At 51.2% G+C, this 10,825-nt stretch overlaps 1 protein-coding gene across 4 annotated transcripts in view; it reads right to left on the reverse strand.

Annotated features, from left to right (window-relative positions):
- The window catches only part of CDH22 (cadherin 22), an 86,292-nt gene extending 76,146 nt beyond the window's left edge, over nt 1–10,146 (reverse strand). For 3 of the 4 annotated variants that reach the window (XR_004550061.1, XM_034066844.1, XM_034066842.1), the window contains exon 1: nt 94–209. The gene's annotated coding sequence lies outside the window, so the exon portion shown is untranslated. Of the gene's footprint in view, nt 1–93; nt 210–7,993 lie in introns of those variants that run through there. The other variant, XM_034066843.1, reaches the window with a different exon arrangement.
- Between the last annotated feature and the right edge of the window lie 679 nt (nt 10,147–10,825).

A 10,825-nucleotide genomic window follows, 5' to 3' on the forward strand; every position in this document is an offset into this window, starting at 1 on the left:
CAGCCGCGGGGAGCGGAGCCGCAGCAAAGTTTGCGGCGCGGGGACGGACGGCGAAGTTGGGCTCCGGCGGTGCCCGCCCGCGCCGGTTCTTACCTGGGGCGGCGGCAGCGGCTCCCCCCCCGCGAGGGGCGCTCGGCCTCCCGCGGCATCCTGCCCGGCGCCGAGCAGAGCGGAGCCCGCAGCGGTGCCCGGCACGGAGCGGACGCAGCCTCAGCCCCGCAGCGCAGCCCTCGCCGGCGGCGGGGAGCGGAGCCGGCTGCTGGCACCGGGCGGGCACGGCGCGAGGCGGGGCGCGGGCGATGCATGTGCGGCGAGAGCCGCCTTCCTCCCCCTCGCTTCCTCCGCTCCTTGCCCGCAGCCCAGCCCAGCCTCTGCTGGAGACTCTGAGAATGCAGCGCGGCTCCCCACCCGGGACCGGCCCCGAGCCCCCGGCCCTTGGCACCTCCCTAGGGACCGGCCGTGGGGACCCGCTCAAAGCTGGTGAGGCTGCGATATCATTTTGGGATAGATAAATCCGGTCATGCAAGTCAGGGTTTAGTCACAGCTCAGGCGAACAGCTCCAGCAGGACATTCTCCAGTCTCCTTTTCCAGGGTTGCACATGTCACCTGGAGAAAACGCTTTCCTGCTTCCACAAAAACCTCTGGTACTGGGCCTTAGAGTTTGGCCCTAGAAGGAACAAAAGGGATCACCATGTGTTGCTCCATGTGTGCAGCACCTTGCACGAAGCAAACAAAGGCTCTGCTTGGCCAATACAGACCAAGAAACAGTTGCTGCCCAGCAGCAGGTTATTCACAAGCTGCCTGGCTCTAATGCTTCTTGCACAGGTCAGGAAGAGGTGGATGGAATGCAAGACAGTGGTTCATAACCACAGCAGGAATTCAGGATGAGTGACTCCTTTTAGGAACCAAGAGACAAGCAGGGCACAGATCCAGCACAGGCTCAGGCAGTTGTCCTCCCCACCTTTGTACCAGCTGGCACAACTCCTACTACTGCATGATTTCCACCCTCAAAAGTCAATGGGGCTCTGAATAAGACCTAGGGAATGCTCCATTTTAGCCCCTTCAAACATGGAAGCATCTACAAATGTGTTTGGTCCCAGTGTGAAAGCGAGAAATCTCCCAGCTGCAAGCATTGCTGCTAACGTAGTTCCCACTTGTGGCTGATGCTCTTGTAGAGAAAGAAGCAAAGCCTGGAGCACAGCTGCTCTATCGCTGACAGTCTGCAAACAGAGACCTTGCTCAATGCCAATCTAGCCAGCCCCAGGGCAGCTGCTAGGCTCCTGTGCCAACACTGACACTGGCAACACCCAGATCCTTTCCCTGGGAGAGCCAAGGGGCTGCCTTGCACATGGCAGAAAGTATCCAGTGATGTGGTGTGATCCCAGGTGGAGATGGTTCCAGCTTTGTCTGTACATGTGGTGCTCTTTTTCAGTGTTTTTGCTAAGACCCCCTTACCCTGGAGCCAGGGAAGGTCTTGTGCCTTCTGCTGTCACTCCTCCCCTGTGTCATAGCTGCTCCATGCCTGATCTAGTTGATGTCCCTGCTCATTGCAGGGAAAGGTTGGATTAGATGATCTCAAAAGGTCCTTTTCAACACAAACTATTCTGTGACTACAATTCTATCTCTCTTGCTACTGCCCTGCAAGGTGCTGGTAAAGCCAGCCAGGCCTGTCCCAGCCCAGTTCTCACATGAGCCCTAGAGAGCACTGTAATAAGGCATTTTACGATGGTCCTTCCATGAGACCTGAAATCATCAATGCTTCAGTGTATGCCCAGGTCACACAGTAGCACAGGCCACAAGCCTCCCTATGCAGCATGAGAAAGAGGTGATGGAGGATGCAAAGCAGAACAAGACTCACCCATTATATGGTCACTCCCTTTGTGACCATGGCTGCCCCACACTTGAACACTGAACACAGTCTCCACAGCTCCATCCCACAGCCTCTCTAAAGGTGACATGTCACTTTCATGTCATGCCTTCTATTTTCAGTGACAGAAGGATGGATGTGTTATTCTTTGACTTCACTGCCATCCCTTTTTTCTCCATGGGAATTTAGTTCTGTTGTGGCTTCTCCTTTCCTCTCATTCCCATTTGTGCTTTATCCCTGCATTAAAATAGCTCTTTTGTATTTCTTAGCCCTCCTCTACCTGCAGCACTCTTCCCTCACTCTGATATACTCTCCCCATCTCATTGAGCTCTGGGCTCCATTGCTTTGTTCTCTCCCTATCTCTTCCTTTCTTTCTGCTAGTGTGTCGTTCCTTTTCTTGTTGTGATTTGTCTTCTTTGCTCTGTCCCCTTCACTCATCTATTCTCCTTATCTCTTTTTGCTCCTTCCTCTTCCTTTTCCCATTCTTTGCACACACCCCACCTTCCTCTGTGCGCCTTTGTCTGTAAGGAGTTGAAAGTTAAAAGCTTTTCCAACTTGATCCTGAGCAGCTTTCCCTCATGCTTTCATCTCCACAACCCATTTGTAAAACTGCTCAGACTGAAGAGCCATGACATGAACAGCTAAAGAAATATCAGACAGAAACAGAACTCCCAACATGGGATGGAAATTTGCCTTCTGCAGGAAAATCTCCCTGGTTCACTAGCACTGAGGTTCTCTCTCCACAATTCCTGTAAACACAACATAAAACCTGATGACCAAGACTTCCTCTTCTTGGCCTCAGCCTCTTCCCTGGTGCATTCAGTGCTGGGAGGGGTAGACACAGGGATGCACAAAAGCTCCCCATCTCCTTCTGCCAAAACCTAGCTTGACCAACCTACTCTCCCTCCCCTCCCACTAGCAGCTTCCCCCAGGTCTGTCATTGCTGCTTTATCACAAACTGCTAGCCAGAGGGAAGAGCTGAGCACCAGGAAAGGTGGTCTGGCTCTTGTCCAGTGCTGCTCCCAGCTCTTCCTTGATGCAAAGATCCTTGATGCAAAGATCCTTGATGCAGAGACCTGCCAAACTCTCCCAGCTGATGTGTCACCAACCTCTCAAAAGGAGCTCTTACTGCTTTCTCATGTTTTGTGCTGGGCCCAGTGTTGCTTGGGGCAGAGTAGCTGCAGACAGGGACTTCAGGACAATTCAGAGAAGCAGAGCTCTCAAGCCACTGCTTTCTTGGTGTTTCACCACAGCCTGTGCTCTGCAGGTCTCGTGTATGAGCACAAAAGTATGGTCAATCTTACCTGTGATCAGTGGCAGGGGATTACAGAGTCACCAGTACAGACCTGTGCTGTGTTACATGGAGCTAATCAAAGTGCTGTCTGCTTACTTGGAAATCTGTTGCTGAGAATCCCATGAATTCTGGCTATTCTCACAACTCTATGAAAGATTAATCTTGCTAAATCCTCCTACTTCTTCCCTATCCAAGAAACAGATTCAACACAGGACAAGCTCTGTGACTCACCTTTCTTGGCAGAACCAGCTCCCATTAATCTAAGTCCCTGCCTAATGTCCAGATTTGGCTGGCAGGCAATTCATCTACAGTCCAGCTCTCTGTCCAGGATCCCGCTCCCCTATCAGTCAAAGCCCACCTAATGCTGTGTGCCCTGCAGGGACAGGGTGTAGTCTGCAGCCCACTGCCCAGGATGACAGCAGGGGACAGAATTTGGGATGGATGGGTATTTGCTAGGCAAAGCAGTATCAGTCTTCAGTGGCAACTGAGCTCAGCATCTGCCCATTCGTTCTCTGTTTTCATTCTCTGACCTTACCCCACCTTATCTAAGCAGAAAAACAGGAGATTCACATAGCTCAGTCCCACCAGTCTCGCTTTTAATGGGGTCCAGGATTTAGCCTGCTGCTCTCAAAGTTCACCCTAAAGGGAGCTGAACATTGAGTGGTAGGACTGGCAGAGAGGTTTTTGCTCCCTGAGCTGCAGTAAAGGATGCCATGAGGGTTGCATGGAGCAAGTCCCCTTTCCAAACTCCCTACAGAGGGTCCCTGGGTGGTCACATTTGCTCCTGCTGTGCTTAACAACCACCTCTGGCAAGCTGCATGTCCTCGCCTCACACTGCTTGTCTCTGGGGGATGCAATGTAGGATGATGCCACATTACATGCTCAGATTGCCTCCTGCCTTTTCCTGTATGCTGCTCTGGCACAGCTCTAGTCCCACAGGACCCCACAGGCTAGGGAGACAGGCTGTCCCCACCTGGCTTTCTTCATATCCCACAGCTAGGGAGAGGCCTCTGCACCCCCTTAAAAGGCCCAGCACTGTGATTCCTGTTGACAGTAGGGACAAGAGCTGAAGGCAGCAATTCTGGGCTTACACAGGTTCTGCAGAGTTGGGGACATTCCTCAACACACTGCAGACTGTGCATACACAAAGCCAGAGCTGACACAGCATGGTTGGAGGGGCACAGCCCAGTACTCCCCTAAGTTTGCTGGACACACATGGGCCAAAAATCCCAACCTATTGCCCAGAACCATTTCTCACATTCCACCCCATTTACACCTGCCAGCCAAACAGCCCTGTTGAGGCTCTTTGGTGATGCCTTGAATATTTCCTGGGAGTATTCCCACTGTCCCACACATTTTGTCACTGCCTATCACCAAAGCTGCCTGGCAGCTCCCTCAAGCAATCTTTATTCTCCCCAAGTACCGTGTCATTTGCAGACTCCACGGTGTCAGCCTTGTGATTAGATTCCAATGCCTTTATGAATAATTTGTTGTGCAATTATAAGGCAAATATTTAATTGAACTTTATGTAAAATTGCTTCTGCCTCTGAGCACTAAACTACTGGTTTGGGATAGGATGTCATGTGACCATGTCAGGCTGCAGGAGCCCCACAGAAAGGCAGCAGCAAACCATCAGACCCTGTGCCCAGCACACAAGGTGCTGGCCTTGGCTCCTCTGGCTGCACTCACAGAGGGCACTGCTTGGATGGTTCCACACCGGCCCCAGGGGCTGCCACGGATGCACCCGCTGTGGGACTGCACTGCAGCTCCCTTCTCCTGGGATGTGTCCTCAGGCACCAGCAGGCCACGTGTCCTCCTCAGCTGAGCAGCAGAACAAAGCAGCAGAACAAACCAGTGCTACCCTGGAAGAGCCCAGCATGAAGTATGTCACTGGAGAAAACACCTTTGCAACAAGTTGTTGGCACACTGGCTTTCCTTCTTTCCAGTCCTTTTCCTTCCAGGACAAGACTGGAGTATGCAGATGGGCAACCTGCACAACTGACTTTCATGGAGGAATACCTTAAAATGAGCAAATGCCTTTGCTCACTGGACATGTCTTAACAATACAGGGACCAGCCTGAACCGATAAGGGCTTTGGTGACAGGGTGCCCATCCTGGGAGAGGCTGCTCAGCACACACTAGGGCTGGTGGTCTGTGCAGAAATACTGTGAGCTGCAGGCTCAGCCGGAATAGCTTAAATGGAGGGGGTCTGGACACACCTCAGAATGGCCATGGCATCATCTCTGTAGGGAAAAACATCTATATCAGCAAACCCAACAGAACTGGGAGAAATCCCAATTTAGCATGGTCTGTAAAAGAGGCTGAAGTGCCTATTTCCAGTGAGGTGAATTTGAAATTGAAAGAGGAGAAAAAATGCATTGAAGAGATCAGAAGCTCCTTTCCAAGTGCGTATCTGGTGCAGGTAATTGCTAACTGACCTGGAGGAGCTCTTGAAATCGACCTAATGCAGCAGATTCTGCTGCTCAGAGTGGCTCCAGGGCTGGGGACAGGCATCCACATGCAGTACCCCCAGCTGAGGCGGGCATGGGAGGACAGGCTGCTGTGCAAGAGAAATGCTGCTCACCCCCTTTAACTATCCTAAGCCTAGCCAGAGTCTGAACAGCTGGAAGAAAGGGCCTCGCTAGCTGTTGGAACCTGGAAACTTACCCTTGTATGGGGCAGGCCTATTTGCATCGATGGGAGAAGGCAGGCTTAGAGCCCAGCCTGGAGAGTCTGTGCCCACACACTGAGAAGCAATGGATGGGAAATCTGCTTAGGTGAGCTCCATAGCTGAGTCACTGGATCTGGACCATGGGGTGGGAGGTGGAGTCCCTGCTCCAGGGCTGAAGGGTGCAGAAATGTCATGTACCCTGCTGACAGGAGTGCCTCATTAGACACAGACCATAGTAAAGAACAGCAGTTTCCTGTGGGTGCCTGGGGATATTCCCTTCCCCAGTAGCACTTTCTTGCCTCTCAGCTCAGCTTGGGCAGTCCCTTCACTCAGTTCTTGCTTTTATGGCTACAGATGAAGCAGCGCAACTTACCCTTTGGCTCCCAGCCACATGCTCCCTGCTGCCAGCTCACCCCAGGACCAGGTCCATTAGCTGTTGCCTCTGGCGGCTCCCCCTGCTTTCCAGCCCTTATTGCTTTTCACTCACAGGCGTTAAAGGTTCCTTTCAAGATGCACCTTTCTGCTTCCCCTGCAATCCAGGCATTTCTTTAATAAATAGCATTCGTACTGGCTCTGTGATGTCTATTTGGCTTCAAGCTTTCATCTCCACTGCTGGTTGTGCCCAGCATGAAATGCTGCCACTCAGCCTGTAAAAATTAATGGTTGGGGCAGTTATTTGTAGCAGTTGTTCAGCATTTGCCTTGCTGGTCCAGTCCCAGACTATAGCCTGAAGACAGCACAATGGCAAGTGTTTGTTTCTGCTTGTGGGCAGGAAGACAGTGTGACTGAGAGGTGAGCCAGGGAGAATGACCTTCTGCTGTGGGACATGTTCCCCAAATGCCTGTTGGTGGCACAGGCACTCATTCCAAGTTGTTTGCTCCCAAGACCTACAGCTAGATGCACTTCTCATCACCCAGGCATGCAAGAGAGTGGATAACTGAAACTATGCCCTAGGTATGCAATATAACAAACTAGAGCAAAGAAAATGGAGAAAAGGCAGAGGTCTGGGATACATGCAAGGGGCTCAGCTAGATGGTAAGCTTAGGATACAGTTAACTGATAGAAGGAGCATGATACAGCTCCCTTTGTCATTCTCTCTAGTAAACACGCATTCACGCTCACACACACATACAGTATCTCTTCTGTGGCCCTGAGATCAGCCAAGAGCAGAGAGAAACAGATCTAAAAGCAATTGTAATCTTCTTATAACAATAACAGGAGAAGTGTGGTGCAGTGCAAAACACAGTCTGGCTGAAAAAGGCTATGGAGAATATGTAAGATAGAAAACAGCTGTTTCTGGCACTAGGATGGTCTTTGGACTCGCATTCCAGAAAGACAGAGTGATCTGACTACCTCTGGAATACACTAGCACTGACACCAGCACTCTGAAGGGTATGTGATCTGGACTGAGAAGACCACCATAACATGGTTGGAAAGGATCAGCAAAGTCCTCCTACATGGAAGGAAGAGGAAGCCCTGTCCAGAAGCCTACAACTGAAAGGTGCAGCATTACACTCAGCTCTGCTTATCTTTCATCATGCCCAGTCCCCTCTGACTCACATCTTACTCAGCCACCACCGCTATTTGACCCACTGCTTTTAACAAACGTGCATATCCAGTCAATCCCCCAGCTTTCTTCACCCCCTGGCAGCTCCTGTTGTACTGAATTATCTTTAAAGTTATGCTTTCCTTGTGCCATTTATTGTTCTGCTGTTGTCAGTAGCTGGCTTCTCCACGTACATGATAAGCTTCTACATCTTTTCCAAAGTGTAACTGCAGGAATCTGAACCTCCCAAAAGACATGTAAGTGAATCGTGTTGAGCTTCTCTGCTCATTGTTACCAGGATCCAGAGCATGATCCTAACTCTCTCAAAATCAGTATTTCCAAGCAGTGCAGTTGTGTTCTCCCTACTGTTTTTCAAGTGGTCCAGTATATAATACTTTTAGAACAGATTCATAGTCCATCACACCCTTTATGCACAGTAACTAAGTATTCATTTGTTTAACCGTTGTACACCTACCTTTCCTTCTTCCAGGGATTCCATCCTACTAACCTACCTTGGAATTGTCTTTGCAGGTTTTTACAAGGATATGATTTAGGGCCATGTTTGTTGTAACTCGAAGCTTTTGGGGAAATATTACTTTCTGTAGGTGCACCCACCTTATCAATTGCCAGTGATGGTTTTTCCTCTCCAGTGGGTGCTCCTCTGAGTGGGCAGAGGAGTCCTCTTGCCCAGCAGACTTCTGTTATTGCAGCTTCTGGCCCTTGAGCATCCACTTGCCTTTCCTTTTATGCTGTATACAGAATTCCACAGATTAGTATGTTCTCACAGATCCTCAGCTCCAGGAGTTTTAATGCAGGTCTTTAATTCTGTCACATATTGATCGACTGTTTATGCTTGCATGAAAAGGATTGGAAATGTTAATATGATTCATTGTTTTGTGGGATACACAGCCGCATTTTGTCATGTTTACATTTTCTCTTACACATTCCTTTCCTCCCCCCACCCAAAGCAGAGACTGGCGCTTTTGCGTTAATGCTTCTTTCATCTGCACTAATTGCTAAGTGGATCTCAAATTGCCTGACAGTTTCCGTTCTCTACTGCACCCCAGCAGGGAAGGATTTAATGCTGGACCCTGTGATATGCTTGTTAGCTCTTCCAAGAGCTCCTGGAAACCACTAAAGTTCATGCTTAATTTTTGTCAGAGCCACCTTGGAAAGAGAAGTATATGTAAGAGGAACAGATTGCCTCCATTGGGGCTGCTACTGCACCAGCACTGACAAAAGTAACTCAGCTGTCTGAAAAACAAATTGCAGGGGGTTCAAAGCAATTTCCCAGAGCATCTTTCTGCACCCCCTGTCTTGAGAACTAGCAACACCTGACATTGTGCAAGCACAGACCACAGAGACCACTGATGGTAGCACAACCCCCAAGGACATGGGGAGGGCAATCTCATCTGCTCCAGACTGTGTAGTCCAATGCACCCTGAAGAGTAAAGCAGTGGTGTTTTCTGCACTCAGCAAAGATGAGCAAGCCAGCCGAAAGCTCTGCATTGCCATTGCTCAGCACACTGCAACTCCTTCCTTCCCTCACCAGTATGTGGAGACAATCGGCTGGTGACCCAAGAAGCACCTCCCTTTGCCAGGCAGCAGCTGGGCTCTAAATCAGCTCTGAAGCAAGTTGTGTTTGGCCACTGCCTTCTTCACTATGCTTCAGAGCTGCCAAGACAGGCATGCTCGAGCAGGTTTGGCATTTACCCCTTCCAGGCCCTGGGCCAGCACATAAAGCCTTGTACAGGCAGGATGGTGCTGCAGTTTGGTCTATGGCACATGCAGCCGTCAGGGCTGGTGCTGGGAGCTGCCTCACTGCAGAGTCACAGCCTGGAAGAGCAGCTGGGCAAAAATGGGCCCATTGCCCCTCTGGTGCCTGGGAGCGTTGGCCTCCAGGCTGCCAGGGTACAGGAGCCTGTGCCCAAGGAGGGCTTGCAATGTGCAGTGTGTCTCCTTAGGGAATCCTGGAGACTGCCTTTGGAGAAACAGCAGCTATGTGCGTTGTGGCTCTGGGGCAGCGATGAGGAGCAGGCTGCACATGCCACTTCCTTCTCTTAAACTTCAAACGCACCATCAGACCTAAATTATTCACTTGTATTCCCCAGAGCCGGCAGCAGCTCAGAGAGGCTCCAGCTCAGGTGATAAGAAGGTAAAAAACCTACCAAACCCATTAAATTTAAAAAATTCTCTGAGAGTTATAAAATGTGAAAGCTTATTCGGGACAGGAGCCAGGCCAGGCTGGGGAACTGGGTGCAAGCAGGGGTTACACTGGCAGCTTGCCGACCATCAGGAGGGTACCATGGAAAATAAGGGAACCTGAGGCTGAGAAGGCTGGTGGGTCTTAGTGATGCTTAGGTGCTCAGCTCTGTTATAACCTATTCTTAACTCTTCACAGTCCTTTGTCCTCTCTCTGTGGTATAGATGGAGTAAGAAAAGAGAAGGAAACATACAGAGAGGGAGTGGAGCTGTGCTAGGATTGCCCAATGCAGGGTGAGAGCTGAGCCCTGCTCTCCAGGGAGACAGTCAGGGGACTTCCCTCCTCTCCCTGTCTGCAGCCACATCCCAGGCTGTCTCCCAGGGGAAGGTGCTGCAGATCCCCAAAGCCAAAGTGCGGAGCAGCTGTGTTACAGTGCCAGCAGCTCCCAGGGATACAACCAAGATGCCCAGAACTGCCTTGGCTCCTGCAACATGTTTGGAAAGCTCTTGTTTACTGGGACCTAATGCAGTAACAAAGCTAACTGAAAACAGAGGGCAGCTTCTGGCAAGGCACTGGCTGCAGAGAGCAGGAATGAAAAGCATTTAAAATGTCTTGCTTCACCAGCCTGGCTGCGCCTGTGCCCATCAACTTCAGCCTGCTCCTGCAGTGAGTGCTCCATCACCTCTGAAACAAACTGCATGGATCAGGGAGAAACCCTCCCATCTCAGGCCTGGACACATGTGGCAGCCCAGGTCCCCAGGAGCCAGCACCCCTCCACATCTGCCAGTGGCAGAGCAAGAGGCAGACACCTAAGGAGACTGCTGCTCTGCTCGGGGCCATGCAGAAGCATCTGCAGCTGGTGACACAGCTCAGCCCTTCCCAGAAGCTCTGGGAATAGCTTTAGGAAACACAGGAGAGCTGACAGTCTCCTGGCTCAGCCTTGGTGGCCCTGCAGTCACAGAGCTCAACAACACCCTGGGAAAGGTCTTCAGCAGGCTCTATCCAGGCAGGGGGGAGCTCTCCCTTCACCTTCACCTGCTGCCAGCAGCACGTTTCAAACGGCTGTGGGGAGGACAGGGAGAGAGCAGCAGTGCAGACACTGACCATGTCTGCAGGAGATCCCTGGTCCCAGCTGCCTGGTGCCCTGCCAGGCCTCCGTAGGGCAGAAGGAGGGCTCACAGAGGACTTGCCTCACAGCAGCTGGGGGAAGTGGTGGCTTTAGAGTCTCAAGGACCTTGTTCACT

This window comes from Melopsittacus undulatus, chromosome 10 (genome assembly GCF_012275295.1).
Source record: "Melopsittacus undulatus isolate bMelUnd1 chromosome 10, bMelUnd1.mat.Z, whole genome shotgun sequence".
Lineage (NCBI taxonomy): Eukaryota > Metazoa > Chordata > Aves > Psittaciformes > Psittaculidae > Melopsittacus > Melopsittacus undulatus.